General features: G+C 33.7%; 1 protein-coding gene across 4 annotated transcripts in view; it reads right to left on the bottom strand.

The window, feature by feature from the left end:
- Positions 1-19,543, bottom strand: part of MGAT4C (MGAT4 family member C) — a 719,604-nt gene that overhangs the window by 110,521 nt on the left and 589,540 nt on the right. Inside the window, exon 1 of one of the 4 annotated variants that reach the window (XM_034644550.1) lies at positions 12,712-12,746. The exons of the other annotated variants lie outside the window; for them this stretch is intronic. The gene's annotated coding sequence lies outside the window, so the exon portion shown is untranslated. Of the gene's footprint in view, positions 1-12,711; positions 12,747-19,543 lie in introns of those variants that run through there. 4 annotated transcript variants of the gene reach the window in all.

The raw sequence follows: 19,543 nt of genomic DNA on the forward strand, positions 1-19,543 counted from the left end.
CCCACAAACACTTGCTTTTCAATAGTGGTGGGTGGAGAGATGAAAATTCAGGTTAAGAGTCGCTGCATTGGAACTGACAATAGAAAACAAACCTCCAGAATGAGATTCTGGAACAGAATTACTCACCAGCCAGGCAGCAATGTGGACCCTACTGCTGATAATAAGTGAGGTGGTATTAACCCCTTCAACAATAGCATATCATTTACTAAAAAATCGAAGGATAGACAGGGATAGAGTATAGATGCAGCATGACACACATGTAGACAAGTTAGACTGGATTTATTACGTGAGATTGGAAAACTACACTTGGCTATGCTCCTCAAAGGGCCTACAGAAAACTCCTTCCAGCATAACAATAAGGAAAGTATAGGTGATGAGAATCAGGCATCATTGAGCAGCTCAGCGCGGCTGATTTCTAAAAACCAGGGTTAAGAATAGATTTCCCTAGTATCAATGGGATTGATAGGATCCAGAATGGCAATGATGGTATGGTACTACTTATCTATCAAAGATAAAGTGGACTTAATCACTGTATGGACATCATGGTCAGAATGGCAATCAAAGTGTCTTGAACTATAGGAATCTATGGTGATGATTGATCAGTCATAATGAGTCTAGTGGTGAGAGAGATGAACAGTCATAAACTGGCAATGGAGGGCAAACTTCAGCTACCAAAATGAAATTTTTAATTCTTCACCAGTTTCTAGATCTAACAAGTTCGGGTAAGTAGAACCTATTGATTAAAGGAAAGGCTGCAAAGCTATTGCCAGTATATACGATCAATATTTTCTCAGTCACTTCCCAAAGAGTTCTAGTGCTGTTTCCTAACGTAGCTGTGCCAAGGAAAATGCATAAATCATTAAGGGCTTTAAAAGTCATGTTTGTGGGGGTGCCTGGGTGGACAAGATAAAAAGCGTCTGCCTTCGGCTCAGGGCGTGATCCCGGCGTTCTGGGATCGAGCCCCACATCAGGCTCCTCTGCTGTGAGTCTGCTACTTCCTCTCCCACTCCCCTGCCTGAGTTCCCTCTCTCACTGGCTGTCTCTATAAATAAAATCTTAAAAAAAAAGTCATGTTTGTGTAGACATGATTTCTGAGAAGTTGCCAGTGGTCTGTCCCGATCCAGCAAGGAAGGAGACTAGAATATAATAGATGAAAAAATCTGGGAAGGGGACACCACAGTAGGCACAAGGTCCATGGATCTTTGTGTGTATCTTACGTTAGTGCCCGTCAGAGAAGGTCTACCTCAGAAAAGTTGCTCGGGAAGTATGTGGACAAGATAAACACATTCTGCGGCTATCAGCCAACCTTTCTCCCTGACTCCATAGTGCTTTTCCAATAGGCCCATGAAAGAGTTAGCCATAGAATCAGGAGTGTGTGTGAGAAAAACACAGTATCAAAGCCTGCTCAACAAGATGTGCCTTCTCACCAAGACACTGTTAATGCTGAATGCCAACACTGAGCCTCTTTTTTATCATGGAAAAAAAGATATATGATATTTATAGACCAGGGGCCCATGACATGAAAGTTAGATACATTTCTAGAACAGATTGTTTAAAAGATGGTTTGTACAGACTTTGAAAATAAGTAAAGATCACTCACTATAAGCCGTCATGGGCCATAAAAATGAAACGATACCAAATATAATTCAGTCCCTTTATTTTGGTAAAATTACTAAAACAGTAGATGACTGGAAAGCAATATAATTGTGTTATATGCCTCTGCAAGGAATATTTCCACCTGTTTTCCCTAAGATCCTAAGTAGTAATTTAGTAGTCAAAAAAGGGCATATGATTTCAATAGATGAGCCATTTTAGTGACCTAACTGGACTCATCATATCCTGGGAAATGACTCTGAAAAATGTGGTAATTATGAAACAAGAAGTCCACACTAACAATAGAACCCAAAAAAGGCTAATTTACATGATGAAAAGGAATAAGCTGTATAGTCTTGCTTTATTTGAGTGACATAGATGAAACTTGAAAAGAAATTTAAAAGAGTAAATAAAAATGAACTTTAAAATTATAATTATTTCTTGGGACACCTTGGGTGGCTCAGTTGGTTAGGCATCGATTCTTAATTTCAGCTCAGGTCATGATCTCAGAGTTGTGAGATCAAGCCCCACATCAGGCTCTGCACTAGGCATGGAGCCTGCTTAATATTCTCTCTCTCCCTCTCCCTCCACCACTACCCCCCCAACTCATTCGCAACTCTTTCTCTAACCAAAAAAAAAAAAATCTTAATAAAATAATGAAAATGGAAAAAAAATTCATTTTTTTTCTCTATACCAGTGTTGTTTAATAGGAGTTGGAGATGGGGACTAGGTACCCAGAGGAAAAGATCCAGGTTTCCATAGCATAATCACTGAAGCATGAGATTTTAGCTATGCTATATTTATTAACATACATTACTAAAATGTATTGAACAGGATTTACTGTAAACCACCTTCTAAGAGTATTAACAAACTCTCATTTTCATTAAGCATTCCTATAATAATGTGTTAGGATGGGAAAAATTATGGTCTAGGGAAATATCAAAAAGCAATGTGATTTGAATAATATCACTATAGTAGTATTACTTCTATTTGTCTGTATTGAATGATTCTGACTGCTCAAAATTACTCAAATGCACAAGGATTTTGAGTGTGTTTTGTTTATGTTTTAGTTTATCATGCAAATAATCAATACAAGTCCTACCTCATGGGCTTAGCCTTTCAACTAAATATATGTTATCTTTATGGTGCCTGGCTGGTGTAGTTGGTTAATTATCTCTTGGTTTTGGCTCAAGTAATGATCTCAGGGTGTGAGACTGAGCCCCGTGTCAGGCTCCGTGCTCAGCATGGAGTTTGCTGAAGATTCTCTCTCCCTCTCCCTCTGGCCCTCCCCACCTCGCTCTCTAAAATAAACAAATAAATCTTAAAAAAATAAAAAAAAATAAATACATGTTATCTTTATAGAAAAAGAAGCAGGTAGGAGATAGTCAACTACATATTTGTAACAAAATGAAATTATTAATTAAAAGTAGGTCACATTTTAACCTTTGTAGGTATGAACAACTAATCCTACTTAACTGATGGAGCCATCTATAACTTTGAAACAGAATTTCCTTCAAGGGTTATATGAATAATTAATTTTCATAATATCTTACAATTATGATTATAAATATCATGTTTAAAAACAAATAAATAATGCATTGGGGCATGCAAGACACTAAATATGTTCTTTTTAAATTCTTTGTTGTTTAATTTTATTGAAATTGCTCAGAAACCATTTAAAAATTGGCAAAATAGCTACAGTTTTACAACTATAGTTGCTATTATAATTAGAAAATGTTGAGATACCATGTCATTGTTCACAGTTATTAGAAAATCAATACATGTTTCCCAAAAGGCAATAAAATTGTTGTAATAATTTGAAGATTCAAGTTTATAAGTTATAAATCATAAAGACTTAATTAAATGCATTTATTTTTTAAATGGATACTTTTTATTAGCAAAAATACACATTTTACTGATTTTCATGAAAAAATAATGAAAAATTCAGGGATTTAATCAGGGACTTACAGGAAGAAGATCACTTTTTTTTTGTTTTTGTCATTTTTTCTTTCAACATCCTAAGTAAAATGTGAAGTTTAATAAACTTTTGTCATTGTTATTATCTTCTATTTTCTATAATTTTTATGTGGCACCTTTCTATTTTTCTTATACCTCTTTTTTTATAATTACAGCTGTGCAAGAAGTTATTATAATTGAAGTGTTTAAAATTTATACAGCACTTTTTGTCTTATTTGAGTTATAACTAATTAAATATGTTAATCCATAACATCTCTAAAGCAATGTGCAAGCATTTCATCTGAGTTAATTATATAAATTAAGAAGTAAACATTATACTACAGAAATATAAACACTGCAAGATGATCTAGTCAGACGGAAGTGGTTCCATTAAGTTTGCAAATTGATCTGCTAGGAGATGCTATAAAGTGTATAAAAGAGGAATAAACAAAACAATAAACAAGGAAAACAAACAGTTGAAAGTTCTTTTAGAGTGTGCGTGTGTATGTGTGTGCAAATTTGCACAAAATGATAGTACTCTTATGTGCAAATAGCTTTCTAAATTATAATTGTAGCATTAGAACAGTTAATATATGTCTGATTATTTAAAAAGTAATTGGTCGCCCAATATGTCAACCTGAGCAGGACATATGTAATCCTATTCTGAAAAGAAAGTCAATCTTTAACTTATATCTCTCATACAATAGTGTATGCCTAAAGGTATCTATTGTCCTTAGAACTCTCTAAATATTGCTCTATGTAATTGAACTTTGATAATATTCAATAATGAGAAAATCCTGATATTCCAGCGCTGATGTCTTAAAGTACCCAAAGCAATGGCAAAATACCTTGACATGATCTTGAAATGTTCGAAATGAAACAATGATTTCATCTACACTATATTTTATGTTATCACTTTGTCAGATGGGAAACTTTCAGATAAAACCAGACATAATATAGCATCAAAAGTTGTATAATTTGTGTCAACAAAAATACATTTCTTTTCTTACATATTTTAAGCTCATTGCATGAAGAAAGTGAGATTCATAATGATACGACAGCTGTATTAAAATATATTTTGGAAAAATGTGCCCGGTATGGTCTCACTGCTGTTGGTTATTCTAGCTAAGTCAGTATTGTGGTATGCTTAGGTCATTCATTCTACAAATACTTAATGACAACATCTCTCTATGCTAAGTTCATTATATGTGCTGAATAAAGGCAAAGTTCGGGCCCTCAGAGTAATTCTTTGTTAAATTATATTATCTTTGTTATCTTATTAAATTTTGAGGCAAGTAAGAAATTTTTGGAATATCTCAATCAGTTTATTTAAAAAACATAGAGGAAGGGTTAGTACCCAAAACCTATAAATAACTTATCAAACTCAACACCCAAAAAACAGATAATCCAGTTAAGAAATAAGCAGAAGACATGAACAGACATTTTCCCAAAGAAGACATACAGATGGCTAATAGACACATGAAAAAATGCTCGGTACCACTCATCATCAGGACATACAAATCAAAACTACAATGAGATATCACCTCACACCTGTCAGAATGGCTAAAATTAAAAACACAAGAAACAACAGATGTTGGCGAGGATCCAGAGAAAGGGGACCTTGTGCTATTGGTGGGAATGCAAACTGGGGCAGCCACTCTGGAAAACAGTATGACAGTTCCTCAAAAAGTTAAAAATCTAATGACCCTATGACCCCAAAATTGCACTATTAGGTATTTACACAAAGGGTACAAAAATGCTGATCCAAAGGGGCACATGTGCTCCGATTTTCACAGCAGCATTATCAACAATAACCTAACTATGGAAAGAGCCCAAATGTCCATTGACTGGTGAACGGATAAAGAAGTTATGGCATATATACACAATGGAATATTACTCAGACACAAAAAAAGAATGAAATCTTGCCATTTGTAAGGACATGGATGGAGCTAGAGTGTATCGTGCTAAGCAAAATAAGTCAGTCTGAGAAAGAAAAATACCATATGATTTCACTCATATGAGGAATTTAAGAAATAAGACAGATGAACATAGGGGAAGGGGAAAAAAAAAGAAAGAAAGAGAAGCAAACCGTGAGAGACTCTTAACTATAGAGAACAAACTGAGGGTTGAGGGAGGGAGGTGGGCATGGGATGGGTTAAATGGGTGATGGGTATTAAGGCAGGCACTGGGTGTTGTATGTAAGTGATGCATCACTAAATTCTACTCCAACAGAGTAGAAACTAGCATTACCTTATATATTAACTAACTAGAATTCGAATAAAAACTTGAAATTAAAAAAATGCAGAGGAAGGAGTGTTGAAAATTACTAGAAGTCCCTGCACAGGTGCATTTTACTTATTTAATACAATAATGAATGCAGATAAAGTGAAAGAAAAGTCCATTTTTATCCTTAAATTCCACTTTGAGTCCCCCAGACTTGTTTTCTATAACCCCACAGATAAAAAGGCCAGAGCCACAGTAAAAGGAGCCAAAAGAAACTGAGTATAAGCCTTTTTGGGGGTTTCAGAGATCTGATGGTGATTGAAGAACTATTCAAGGATCATTTTGACTATACATTCATTGCATTGTGAACTGATTTAAATATATAACCTCTGAATTACATGTAATCTCACTGTATTACAGTGTATCTCCTGTTCTCAATAACAGATTTGTATTCATCTACAATTCATTAGTCTATGATGTGCACTTAAATTTAATCACGAAATGTAAGAAATATCAGTAGTGATTATTTACTAGTATTTTCACTGCTAAAATTTCAAGTGCTGTGTTAAGTGCAGAAAAAATAAATAATAAATGGAATAATGGAAAGACTATAAGAACACTGTAACCTAATGAAGATATATTTCACATCCTAGAAATTTTGATAGAAGTAAAAGTAGTAAAATAAGTGTGAAGTATAATGAGTTTTTCAAAATAATTTATCTCAAGAAGCAACAGAATCATTAAGAAATAAGTTTCGTTCTGTATAAGCACACAAAACAATCCTAATTTGTAGGAGGAGTGCTAAGGGCCAGCGGAACAGATATGGCTCATAAAATCTGGGCTGCATATTACTTTATTCATTACTTTTTGAAAATAAGACCTCTGTGGTCTTATAGCAGATACGTTATTCAGAAAGCTGGAAGATGATGCTTTGGGCACTAGGATGGAATTTTGGAAGACTTACAGTTTCTACCTGGCATAGAGACAGGGTCATATAGCAAATTTGGTATATTCCCTTTAGTGCAATGTCTTTACCAGGCATGGAGAAGACATAATACCAAAAGAAAATTCCCTTTAGACATGACAGCATTATCCTTGGGACCATTCATATTCTCTCTTAGTTTTTGAAAAAATTTGTATTCTGTCTAAAAGCTGGGAAAAGATGATATCCATATTTTATATACTTGAAGAGATTTCTAAAAAAGGGAGTACAGATGTGACCGGAATGATAAATGGACTTAACACCCACCCCCCCACAACTCCCTGTTCGTATATGACAATTGTTCTTACTGGGAATGTGAGCTGAATTCTAACCAAAACTCATAAACTGCCTTACTTGGAAGAATGAAGGCTGGGTATGTATGTATGAGAAGCATTGTGGGAACAAGATGTTGGATGACAAATCTGAATCTCACCGGCACCTCTGGAACACACATCAGATATTGGAGACCATGTCAAACAGGATTACTCCTATGTACATTAGATATAGATAACTGCACCTGTCAAAGGATAAACAGCATTTGGTTTCTGGTAGTTCTAGGCTGTCACATCTTACCCAGGGAAGAATTTTAGAGCAAAAAGCAGTCTCCCTGTTTGTAGTGCTTTTGGGTCACATTTGTTCTCACATTGCTGCATCTCTGAACTGACGAGGTTCAACCAATAAAGTAACCATGTTCACTTTTCTTAACCCATGTAATGTGTTATAAAACAGCTCAATACATTAGATTACTTAATAAACAAGGATAAAGGTAAACAACAGAAAAGAATGAGCAAACACGGTAAAATTACTAGATATGTAACAATAAAGGGACTACCCTGTGGAAGAGTAGATCCTTTCCTATGGAGTAGAAGCATTTTAAGGAACAAGAAGGCATTTTAGACAACAGGTAACTGTTTTTGAAAACATGATTGGAAAGGACATTACACTAAGAAATTTAGAGTACATTTCAGGTGATGAACTAGAATCTTGAAGCAGGAAAGACTTCACAGAGACAGAAAAAATAATGTTAAATTAAAATAATAATAATAGTTCAAAATATAGGCAATGAGTGACAGTTGCGCAGATCTAAAAACAAGCGGAATATGTGTCTCAAAATCTCTGTTGGAAATCAGAAAAATTATTTAGTCATTCATTGAAAGATAATAAATTGTTATACAGGTAACAATAATTGGAAATAAGAAAATTAGAAAATAAAGCTAAAAAATAGAAAGTCTTAAATAAGACAGAAGATTAAATCTATTAGTTATGACTATACAGGAATCAGGTAAAATTACCCATGAAAAGACAAAGATTTCCAGATTAGATTACAAAGTAAAGTAAGTATATGGCATTAACAGAGACAAAGTGGAATAATAAGGTTAAAAATGACCTTTAAACAAATCTTTTTAATTTTTTTATATTTTTATAAAGATTTTTATTTATTTATTTGACATAGAGAGAGAGAGTGGCAGAAGGAGAGATAAGCAGGCTCCCCACTGAGCAGGGAGCCCAATGCGAGGCTCCATCCCAGGACCCTGGGATCATGACCTGAGCTGAAGGCAGACGTTTAACCAAATGAGCCACCCCAGTGCCACTAAACAAATCTTTTTAAAAATATCTTATTAATTTACTTATTTGAGAGAGACAGAGACGGAGAAAGGGAGCAGGGAGGAGCAGAGAGAAGACAAGCGGAATCCATGCTGAGCACAGAGCCTGACATGGGGCTCCATCCCAGGACCTTAACACCATGACCCGTGCTGAATACTAGAGTCGGATGATTAAACCCACTGAGCCACCAGGTGCCCCTACAAATCTTTTTTAAAAATTCCCTTATGTAACTCAGTATTAATATTTAATATTGAATAAAGAATAATTTAGGAAAAAGTAAATAAAATGAGGTGCCTTACAAGTTTAATAAAGGAAAAAATGCATGAGAGCTATAACAAATTATAAAGCAGTAAGGCAAAACAGACAACAGAAAGAAAATTTAACCAAAGCAAGTTTAATGGAGAACTCTAGTTCATAATTTATCCTTGACAGATTGAAAAAGAGTGCAGAGAATTTGAATTATATAATTACTAAAGGCCATTTAACATATGTTAAGGCCATTTAACATATGTATAAATTTGGTGAAGAAGAAACTTTTTTTTCAGAAGCCACAAAACATTTTCAAAAACTGATCATACCAATTCAAATATAGAAATGATACATCACAGTTTCTGACACCATGATAAAAATGGATAATAACACAATTTTAAATGATCAAAACAAAACAGCAAATACTGGTAATATACTGTATACATGTATAAATGTATATCGATTCATGTATATATGTATATGTAAAACATCAGTATCTGAAATAAACCAAAGAGAATCTCAAAGCTACAATTGCAGATTACAGAGAGTCTCCAACTTAAAATGGTCAACTTATGATCCTTGATTTTATGATGGTGCAAAAGCAATTTGCTTTCAGTAGAAACTGTGATTCGGGTTTTGAATTTTGGTCCTTTCCCAGGCTGGCGATATGCAGTATGATACTCTCTCAGGATGCTGCGCAGTGGCAGCAAGCCTCAGGTCCAGTCAGCTACGTGATTGTGAGGGTCTAACAACCTAGGTACTTACAACCAGTCTACTATATAACCGTTCTGTTTTTCACTTTTAGTACAGTATTCAATAAATTACATGAGATATTCAACCCTTTATTATAAAATAGTCTTTGTGTTAGATAATTCTGCCCGACTGTAGGCCAATGTGAATAGATTTTGTTCAAGATAGGTTAGGCTAAGTTATGATGTTTGGTAGATTAGGTAGGGTGGCTTAGGATATTTTCAACTTATGATGACTTTATTGGGACTCAACCCCTGTGTACATTGAGGAAGATCTGTACTTAGAAATAATGGCAAAGACAAACATATCAAAACATATAGAGCTGTACTGAAAGAATTATGAAAACTCAATAAGCTTAAAAAGTCCAAACCAACACAATGTTTTATTTAAAATATGAACCAGAGGTTCATGCCTCTGCTGCATTTTACAAAGGAAGTAATGTGATGCAACTCTGGAGTGTAAAAAAGGAATGCAGAGAACTTTGAATGTGGTTGATTGCATATAAAGCCAATCAAAAGCAAGTGGATGATAAGTTTATTCATTTTTTAAAATGTTTTCATTACTACAGAAACAAGGGGAATGACCTAAGGTTTCTTTTACTTTTGAACATTAAAGTGATCAATTATTTTTCTCATACTGTCTTGCTGTTAGGTGTGGCCATTTGAGTTCTGCCTATTGCAATGGGAGTAGAAGTGATATGTGCTAATTCTAGGCCTGGCCCATGAAACTACCTATGGGCTTCCTCAATTTGCTTTTCTCTTCCTCATCTGGATATACAGTTTGATAAGGATTGAAATAATGACTTGTGCAGCCACACCATAGAAGGAACTTGGGCCCCCGCATAAAGCTCATAAGACAATCACTCTGTAGACTTCTATACCCAGTTAAACTCCAAATACCTTCTAATGTTGGGCTAGTACATATTTAGAACTGTATTTGTCACAGGTCCTTGGTATACCCTAAATAACGACCAAAAACCAAAATATTATATTAAGCAATAAAATACAGATAAAATAATTTCTGTATTTAGGAATACAGAATTTGACATTCTAAATTAAATACCACTACATTAGATAAGGCACCAAGTAAAATAATCATATGCAATGAGCAAGAGGAGTTTATTCTCGAGGTTTACTTGTAACATATATGTAAATCTTTAATGGACAACTCCTCTTATTTTTGTAACAGGCATCTTAATCTAATCAGGTTTAAAACTAAACCTTTTTTCTCTCAGTATCTGCTCCTCCTTCAATTTTTCTCCTTCCTTGTAGGTTTGCTTCCATTCTGTTGATTACTCAAGCAAAAATGATGGTTTCATCCTAGACTATAGTCTTCTCACATCTTGCATCTGTCAATAGGTGATGTCCTACTTGCAAAATTCTTCTGGATTCTGACCATTTCTTACAACTTCTCAGTCACCACTCTCTTCCAACATACTCTCATATCTCTATTACTTTTTATTAACTAGCCCTCATGATTCACCCCTTGCCTCCTGGAGCATGTGCAGTAGACAGAATAATCTCCTGATTATTCTGGTGAGATTGTCATTCATCAGTTCAATGGTTCCTCATCTTTTGTAGAATAAAAGTAAACATCTTCTAGTGCCTCCAAGGACCTATGGGATCTGGACCACTACTCCATTCTGTCTCTTGGACTTGTGCCCCTGCCTCTCTCCCTTGATGAGTAGGCTGTAGTAACTACTTTCAATTCTGTTTCACTAATAAGCCAACCATGCTCCTTGTTTAGGGCATTTGAATTTGCTTCCCTGTCTTGAATATTCTTATACCCTATAGCCACATTTCTTACTCCTTCCCTTTATTCATATCTGTAGTCACCCTGAATAGCTACATTTTTCTTTATATTCCTCTCATTATGCCTTATTTTTCTCCATAGGAATTATCAGTACCTGACATATTTTCTACTTAAATGTCCTCTTCACTGCTACAGGGTAAGCTCCAGGAGGCAAAGGACTTTACTTTTTTAGTTGTGTAAATGAATGAGGAGAAAGATAGTTTAACATTAGCTAATCTATTAACATAATTTGTCACAACAATAGATAGAAGATCAAAGGAGAAAAATCTTAGGGGAAGTTAGAAAGCTGGAAAGATATTAGACAGAATTAATTTCAGTACTAACAAAGACTGTATAAGCTAAGATATCAGAATTCTTTAATATGATAACAAACATCAATCTTAAAAACGAGTGTATTAAGGAATACTGAAACAGAAAAAGAATCCACTTTAAATTTCAGAAACTAGCTAAAAATGTCCCACTTAACACTAAATTTAACATTTGTCTGAAAGTTATATAATCAATGCAATATGGGTCAAGAACATAAATAAGACACAACTCACTACTTTTACATAATGTTAAACTAGGAAAATCCAAAAGTATTAACTGAAGATATATTAGATATTTTGGGAAGGTGATTGTAAAGAGCTTTACTTTCTTCCTTTTTTTCTGTTGACCAGGAATTTTGTCACCATAACTCTATTTAAACTGCTTATCAGAGTCACCAATGTCATTCACAATTCCAGTTGCATGGCTGCAACAATTTCAGACCTCACAACTACATTTCTCACCATCCAAAGACAGAAAGTGTCTATCCAGATAGATTCCAGAAGTATCCTGCAAATATGGCTTCATCAGCATTCAGCGGGTCAGGAGAGGGTTTCTGGACAAATCCTAATATCAGAATGAATGGGATGTGCTCATTGGTTTAAACACTTTGTGGGATCCACCAGTAGAACTGAAACCACAGGTGCCGTGTTGAAAAAGTTTGGGCACTCCAAAATCAAAGTACTTTTTTTTTTTTTTACAAGAAAGGGGCTATTAATCTATTGGTGATGTATGCTATATATTTAATAATTGCCTTTAAGGACAAAATTATAGTCTCCCCTCCACAAACACACCAGAGCAGAGAGATTATTCAATTTTATTCCTACAGCCCAGGGAGTAGCTGGTTTCTGAGCCTGTATGTTTCCTTAATGAATAGTTTTCATCAAAAATGTGAAACACTTAAAATTTGTCTTAAATAAGATTAATTTCCTTGACAATGTTAGCTCTGGTGAATAAATATTAGAGATTGTTATAACAAAAAAAACCAAAAAACCCCTATGTAAATCCATACTGAATATGAAGTATAAGAAATGTGAAAATGATCAATTTCTAGGCCAAATATAATAAAATGGCTTACAATCAAATTTTATAAGGACAAAACAATATTTAATATCCAAAGATTTGTTTTAGATCTCTGCATTTCTTTGGGTTATATCAAAGAAAAATAGTATCTCTACATTATAACAATGGGAAACACAAGGCAATGCATTCCTCATTTGATACCAATGGCTTACCTGAACATGGTATCCAGATAATGAAATTCCCCCAGGTTGCCTTCTCTTTTATTAAGAAAGCTAATAGAAATTCATATGTTAAAAAAAGTAAATACAAGACTACTGTATTAATTTAGACTGTAACAGAAGTAACGTTCTAAATTATTTTTATTTGAAATAGTCTATAATAATAAATTCATCTTTTAATATTCAAATTTATATTAATATCTGGATATAATGTTCATTTTAAATTTACAAAACTAAGTTAAATTGGTTAAAATATTCCCCATCTGGATTACACTTACTACTGAACTAAAAACTGTATTTTCTTTAATTTAAATATATGTTGATGCAATCAGCACTATTATGATTATTCTTTTCACTACCACCACAACCATCACATCTTTACTATTATTACTATTATAAGTACTACTATTACTATTGTATTTACTACTTTTGATGCCACTATAAAACTGTGGTTATTCAGACTTTTTCTTAGTTCTGTAGTGATTTCTCTTAAGCTTCTCAATTCCCATCATTCATCCTTTCATGTGGTAGAGGGTGCAAAGGAAAAAGCAGTTAGGAGCACACAAATCTTGGCCAATTACTAGCTAGATAGCTTTGTTTAATCTTTTAATTTTTTTTTTTACTTTTTCAATATTCTTTAATTTAAATTCAATTAGTCAACATATAATACATCATTAGTTTTTGATGTAATGTTCAATGATTCATTAGTGGTGTATAACACCCAGAGCTCATTATATCGTGTGCCCTCCTTCATATCCATCACCCAGTTACCCCAACCCCCACCCACCTCCCTTTTTGCAACCCTCAGTTTGTTTCCCAGAGTCAAGAGTCTCTCGTGGTTTGTCTCCCTCTCTGATTTCTTCCCATTCAGTTTTCCCTCCCTTCTCCTATGATCCTCTGCACTATTCCTTGTATCTCACATATGAGTGAAACCATATGATAATTGTCTTTTTCTGATTGACTTATTTCACTTAGCATAATATCCTTCAGTTCCATCCATGTCAATGTAAATGGTAGATATTCATCCTTTCTGATGGCTAAGTAATATTCCATTTTATATATATACCACATCTTCTTTATCCGTTCATCTGTTGAAGGACATCTTGGCGGTTCCTTCCACAGTTTGGTTATTGTGGATATTGCTGCTATGAAAATCGGGGTGCAGGTGCCCCTTCTTTTCACTACATCTGTATCTTTTGGGTAAACACCCAGTAGTGCAATTGCTGGGTCACTCTTTTTTTAACTTCTTGAGGAACATCCATGCTGCTTTCCAGAGTGGCTGTACCAGCTTGCATTCCCACCAACAGTGTAAGAGGGTTCCCCTTTCTCCACATCCTCGCCAGCATTTGTTGTTCCCTGTCTTGTTAATTTTAGCCATTCTGACTGGTGTGAGGTGGTATCTTGTTGTGGTTTTGATTTGTATTTCCTGATGGCAAGTTATGTGGAGCATTTTTTCATGTGTCTGTTGGATAGCTTTGTTTTAGTAATAAATTCTCTCTGAGCCTCAGTTTGTTCCCTCATAAAATGTGATAACTATGTATTTTTAATTTGGTGAAAAAAATAGTAGGATAACGTTAATACTCTCCAGAAAAATATGCTGAAATACTTCAGTGAATTGTTATTGTCTTCATGACACTAGCCAGATTTTGAAGTTTGTCTTCCCAGACTCCTGATTCTTTAATGATAATTTACTAAGCAAAGTAGTAGTGCCATAGTAAAGAGGTCATATATGTAACAATTTTCTTTTTCCATCTGCACAAAACAACTAATAAAATAATTTAGTTTGAAAAAATAAACAATGTGGGCTCTATATTATATATAGCTAAAATTTTGGATACTTTAATATCATAGCTATAATTAATAGTATTCTTCAAATAAAAACTATCATGTGCCCTATTTAATTCAATTATAAGACTAAGACCATCTAGTACAATTTCAAGTCAGGATAATACTAAAAAGGCAATAAGCTGTATGTGGCACAAATGATTAAAATGAATTATTCCATGATTTCTTTTGGTTATAATAAGTTGATCTCTCTCTCTGGACAGCTTTCCACACCAAGTTATTTCAGGAATTGCTAGTCTGTGTGGATTCATAAATTCTTACCTTAATGCTGAAGTTTTTTTTTTAATCTCTTTATCCTGAATCTAGTATCAATGTATTAAATGAATACTCAATAAATAATTTCTGATTGACTAGCTGGAACATCTGAAATAGTTGCTTTATTTGGAGGCAAATATAATAAGTGACTTTGAATGGAATGGAATGAGCAGCTTCATGCTAAGAAGGATATGAACTTTCTTTTTGTCAATATAAATTGATTCTCAAATTCAATAATGTTTGGACTTTTTTTGCCTAAAGTTTCCTATTGAACTTTTGTCCTACAGTAACTCTTCTTCTGATCAGTTTTTCCACAATTTAATGAAATATATAAAACAATTACAGTATTGGTAAAAATATTCTTTTAAGTAAAACACAAAAGAAAAACTGGCAGTGTTAAATGCTATTATTTCCACCCTCAAAAGGATTCCAAATCGATATGTCAAATTAAGTCAAATTACACATTTACCTCTAAGTATGGCAATTTTTTATTGTCTTAATAGAGTCAGTGTTTGTTTTTGTTGTTGCTGTTGTTGTTTTTGTTGTTTTTGCTGAGTCTACATATTTCCTTAGTCCTGAGACAAAGTGACATGTTCTCCACAATTCTCAGCTTGGGAGAATCATCTGCCGACTCTTTGCATTTAAGTCTTTTTCTAAGTGTTTAAAAGAAGTGCCTTTATTAATTGTTTGCTCCATAGTCATGTTTGCACAATTTTGTATAAAAGAAGTATAGAAAAACATAAATACCAATTGACTTATGTTCAGAGTTGTGGCATTAAGATTAACATTAACAATGTTAATAGTGATAAATTGGGAGAAGCTATTTGACACAGCATGAATTAATACTGGAATATATGTTAGATACTCTTGCAAAATAACGGAAATGCAATGTCATTTAAGAATAGGAAATGTAGGCGCGCCTGGGTGGCTCAGTTGGCTAAGCATCTGTCTGATTCTTGATTTAAGCTCAGGTCATGATCTCAGGGTTGTGAGATCGAGCCCCATGTAGGGCTCTGTACTGGGTGTGGAGATTCCCTCTTTTTCCCCTTCTTTTGCACCTAACCCTTTCCTTCCCTCTCTGAAAAAAGGAGGGGGGGAATAGGAAATGCGATAGTAAAATAGAAGAGTATTAATATGAAACCAACTGAAGGAGAAACCTGAATGGCTAATAAGTGTACAAAAGGATATTCCATAGTCTATTAATGCAACAAATGAAAATTAAAACAATAATGACATTATACTGATAAAATCATCAATTGTTAAAAAAAAACCAATGCTTTAGTTAAAATATGTATTTGTACACCCAATGACTAAGAAACCTTCTGTGTATTCTTTAGAAATGCTTGAGGAAAAAAAAGTGACAAAGTGTCTATGCAGCTTTGGTTTTGATAGCAAGGCACTGGATTAGAGGTAATCATAGATGTCTATATATAAGAGAACTGATAAATATTGTAAATGCATGCTTTCTATATAGCAAAATTGTTCCTTAAAATCATATTACAGTATTTATTTATAGAATTGCCCCAAAATGCAAATTTATAGAAACAGAAATTAGATTAGTGGTTCTTAGGGCTGGGGATAGAAATGGGGAGTGGGGGCGCCTGGGTGGCACAGCAGTTAAGCATCTGCCTTCGGCTCAGGGCGTGATCCCAGCGTTATGGGATCGAGCACCACGTCAGGCTCCTCCGCTATGAGCCTGCTTCTTCCTCTCCCACTCCCCCTGCTTGTGCTCCCTCTCTCGCTGGCTCTCTATCTCTGTCAAATAAATAAATAAAGTCTTAAAAAAAAAAAAAGAAATGGGGAGTGTTTATAAATGGGCACAAGTTTAGAAATGTTCTAAAATTAAATTATGATGATGATTGCACAACTCTATAAATATACTAAAATTCATTGAAATGCACATTGAAAATAGGTAAATTTTATACCATGTAAGTTCCGTCTCAATAAGCCTGGTAAAATATGAAATAAAAAGACAAATTATAACATAATATTATTTATCTTTGCAAATACATACAAAAGCAAATATATACAAGAGCCAAAGAAACCAACTACTTTAAGTGGATTTTTATAAAGAGAATGCAAATAGAAAATTGGGGTGTGGACCCATAGGACAGTACATGTATCATGTAAAGAAACCTTGTATGTACAAATGAGTGCCTTAACTTGACAATGATTAACTCATTGTCTCTGGGAAAAAAAATAAAATAAAGCAACTATCAAATATGGTATTTGATGAAAGCCCAGGAGAAGATAACATTTTATGAACAAAAGGTTTGAGAATCTAAATTGCTGTGCTGTTTATTACAATTCCTAGGAAGATTTGGAGGTATTCAGTGTAGATCAGAATAGCATGGAGACTAAACGGGGCAAGGGGTGGGGGACAAATCATTTTATGTGAAAAATATACATTCTTCATTGTTGTTACCATAACTATGTTCTCTTTTATAGTTATCAAAAAGAGAGAGTCAGAAGCATTCATCTATTTAAATGACATGTCTTTCTTTTTTAAAAATATCTCAGAAAATGGCCTTTAACCAGGAAGCTCATAGAGATCATTGTTTTTTTAAAATACATTATGATAGGAAATTGATTTTAAACCTTAGTCTATACGATATGTTTGGTATAAAAAATATTACATTTTTTTTACATTATCTTTAAATAAATTTGTGGATGTTATGATAATTATTCTACATTCTAAAAGAAAATTCACATGTTTCTATTGTTAACTACTACTCTATATACACTGCATATGTCCTCTTCCTTTTTTCCTGTTTTTTTTTTCCCCTCTTTCCCTACATAAAGCACCTGAATCTTGCCTTAGCATCTCTGTGTAATGCTGCTAATAATAAAATATATCTCCAATAGATTCTCCTACAAACATATGCAAGTCTCTTTCTTCTATAATCATCATGTATTAGAAAAAAAAATTGGCAGACAACATATACTTATAAAGTACAGATTAATTGATTTGCTCATTTTTATTTTANAACATATGCAAGTCTCTTTCTTCTATAATCATCATGTATTAGAAAAAAAAATTGGCAGACAACATATACTTAAAGTACAGATTAATTGATTTGCTCGTTTTTATTTTATTTATTTTTATTTATTTATTTATTTGACAGAGATAGAGACAGCCAGCGAGAGAGGGAACACAAGCAGGGGGAGTGGGAGAGGAAGAAGCAGGCTCATAGCAGAGGAGCCTGATGTGGGGCTCGATCCCATAACGCCAGGATCACGCCCTGAGCCGAAGGCAGACGCTTAACCGCTGTGCCACCCAGGCGCCCCAGATTTGCTCATTTTTTAAATTAGATTAGACTGTCCTTTAATTCTATCTGGAGAATTTCCTGCAGAGAGATTGGGAATAAATAGCTGTGTATGACGGTAGTCTGTCACGCATCAAAACTTCTAGATTCCTTACTTGTAAATGAGGACACTACTACCTGTGCTGCCTTCTAAACTTTTGGAAAAATTTAGGAACAAATGGGTTTATGTGAAAAAGCATTTGAACATCTTCCCCTAATTGAAAAAGTATGGTAGTCTAGATGGACAAATCATTTTCCTTATATGTTCTTGTATAATCTCTAAGGATAATCAGTGTTACTCTAATAGAGTCATAAATAGAATTAAGTCAGTGCTTATTATGCTGATTTATTATGCTTATTATAATGCAGGTTATTCTGTAACTACCTATGTTGTACATAGATCCAAAATCTTTCTCTGTAAAAATCCAAAAGGAACTGGAATTCACAATGAAAAACAAAGTTTGGGTCCTAATAAATCTTCATTAATAAACATTCAGATAAGTAAGAAAGATAAAATCTACTTAAGTAGGAAAAAATCTGAAAGCAGTTTATTAATGGTATTGACCTGGCTCTTTTGGAAGATACATATTCAATTGGAAAAAAACAAAACAAAGTAAAACATCTCATTTGTGGAGAACTTAACGATATGCAATTTAGCTCCTAAATCTAGATTTTATTTCAAACTGGAAAAAATTTTATTCCCAATTTTATTTTGCTATAAAATATTTATGAGAACCCCAAAAAGTTTAAATGTTGTGTTTGAATTTTCCATTGTTCTTAAATTCAAGAAGAGAAAGTAATATGTAGCAGACAAAACAATCTTGATTATGTTATATGTAACTATGAAACTATTATAATTATGACCATCTTTGTTTTCAATTATGATAGCCTCTTACTTAGATTCAAATACTATTTTGCCTTTTAACATTCTTGCTGAAATGATTCACAAACATAGTTCCAAAAAGTAATACTTTCATTGGTCAACCAGTAATTTTTATTCCATATTTTTGTTTGGATAATACTTTTTCAAAATTATTATGGAAGTACATAACTTTGTTAAAACCTACATTAACTTCAAAATTTTAACTAACATAAATTTAAAGATTTTAATTTCTTGCAATACCCAAGTAGAAAAATAAAGCCTTTTTTGATAGTGTTTTTTTTGTTGTAATTAATGTTTATAAATTCAATGACCCTTCATTCCCCAAAAAAGTTGTTTTATAAATATGTTTTTAATCAAAGGTTTCATGTGTCTGATAGTAGTATAGCTCATTTTTCTATTTTTTCCTTTCTTACCCTCACTAATGAAACTGGTAATAGTTTTGGACCCCATGCCATTTTGTCATGTAGTTACAACTTGTCCTTTTATAAAAGAAAATTAAAAACCGCTGAGTTGTTATAGATATTAATGGTTGTTAGAG

Source organism: Ailuropoda melanoleuca, chromosome 15, assembly GCF_002007445.2.
Source record: "Ailuropoda melanoleuca isolate Jingjing chromosome 15, ASM200744v2, whole genome shotgun sequence".
In the NCBI taxonomy this organism is placed as follows: domain Eukaryota; kingdom Metazoa; phylum Chordata; class Mammalia; order Carnivora; family Ursidae; genus Ailuropoda; species Ailuropoda melanoleuca.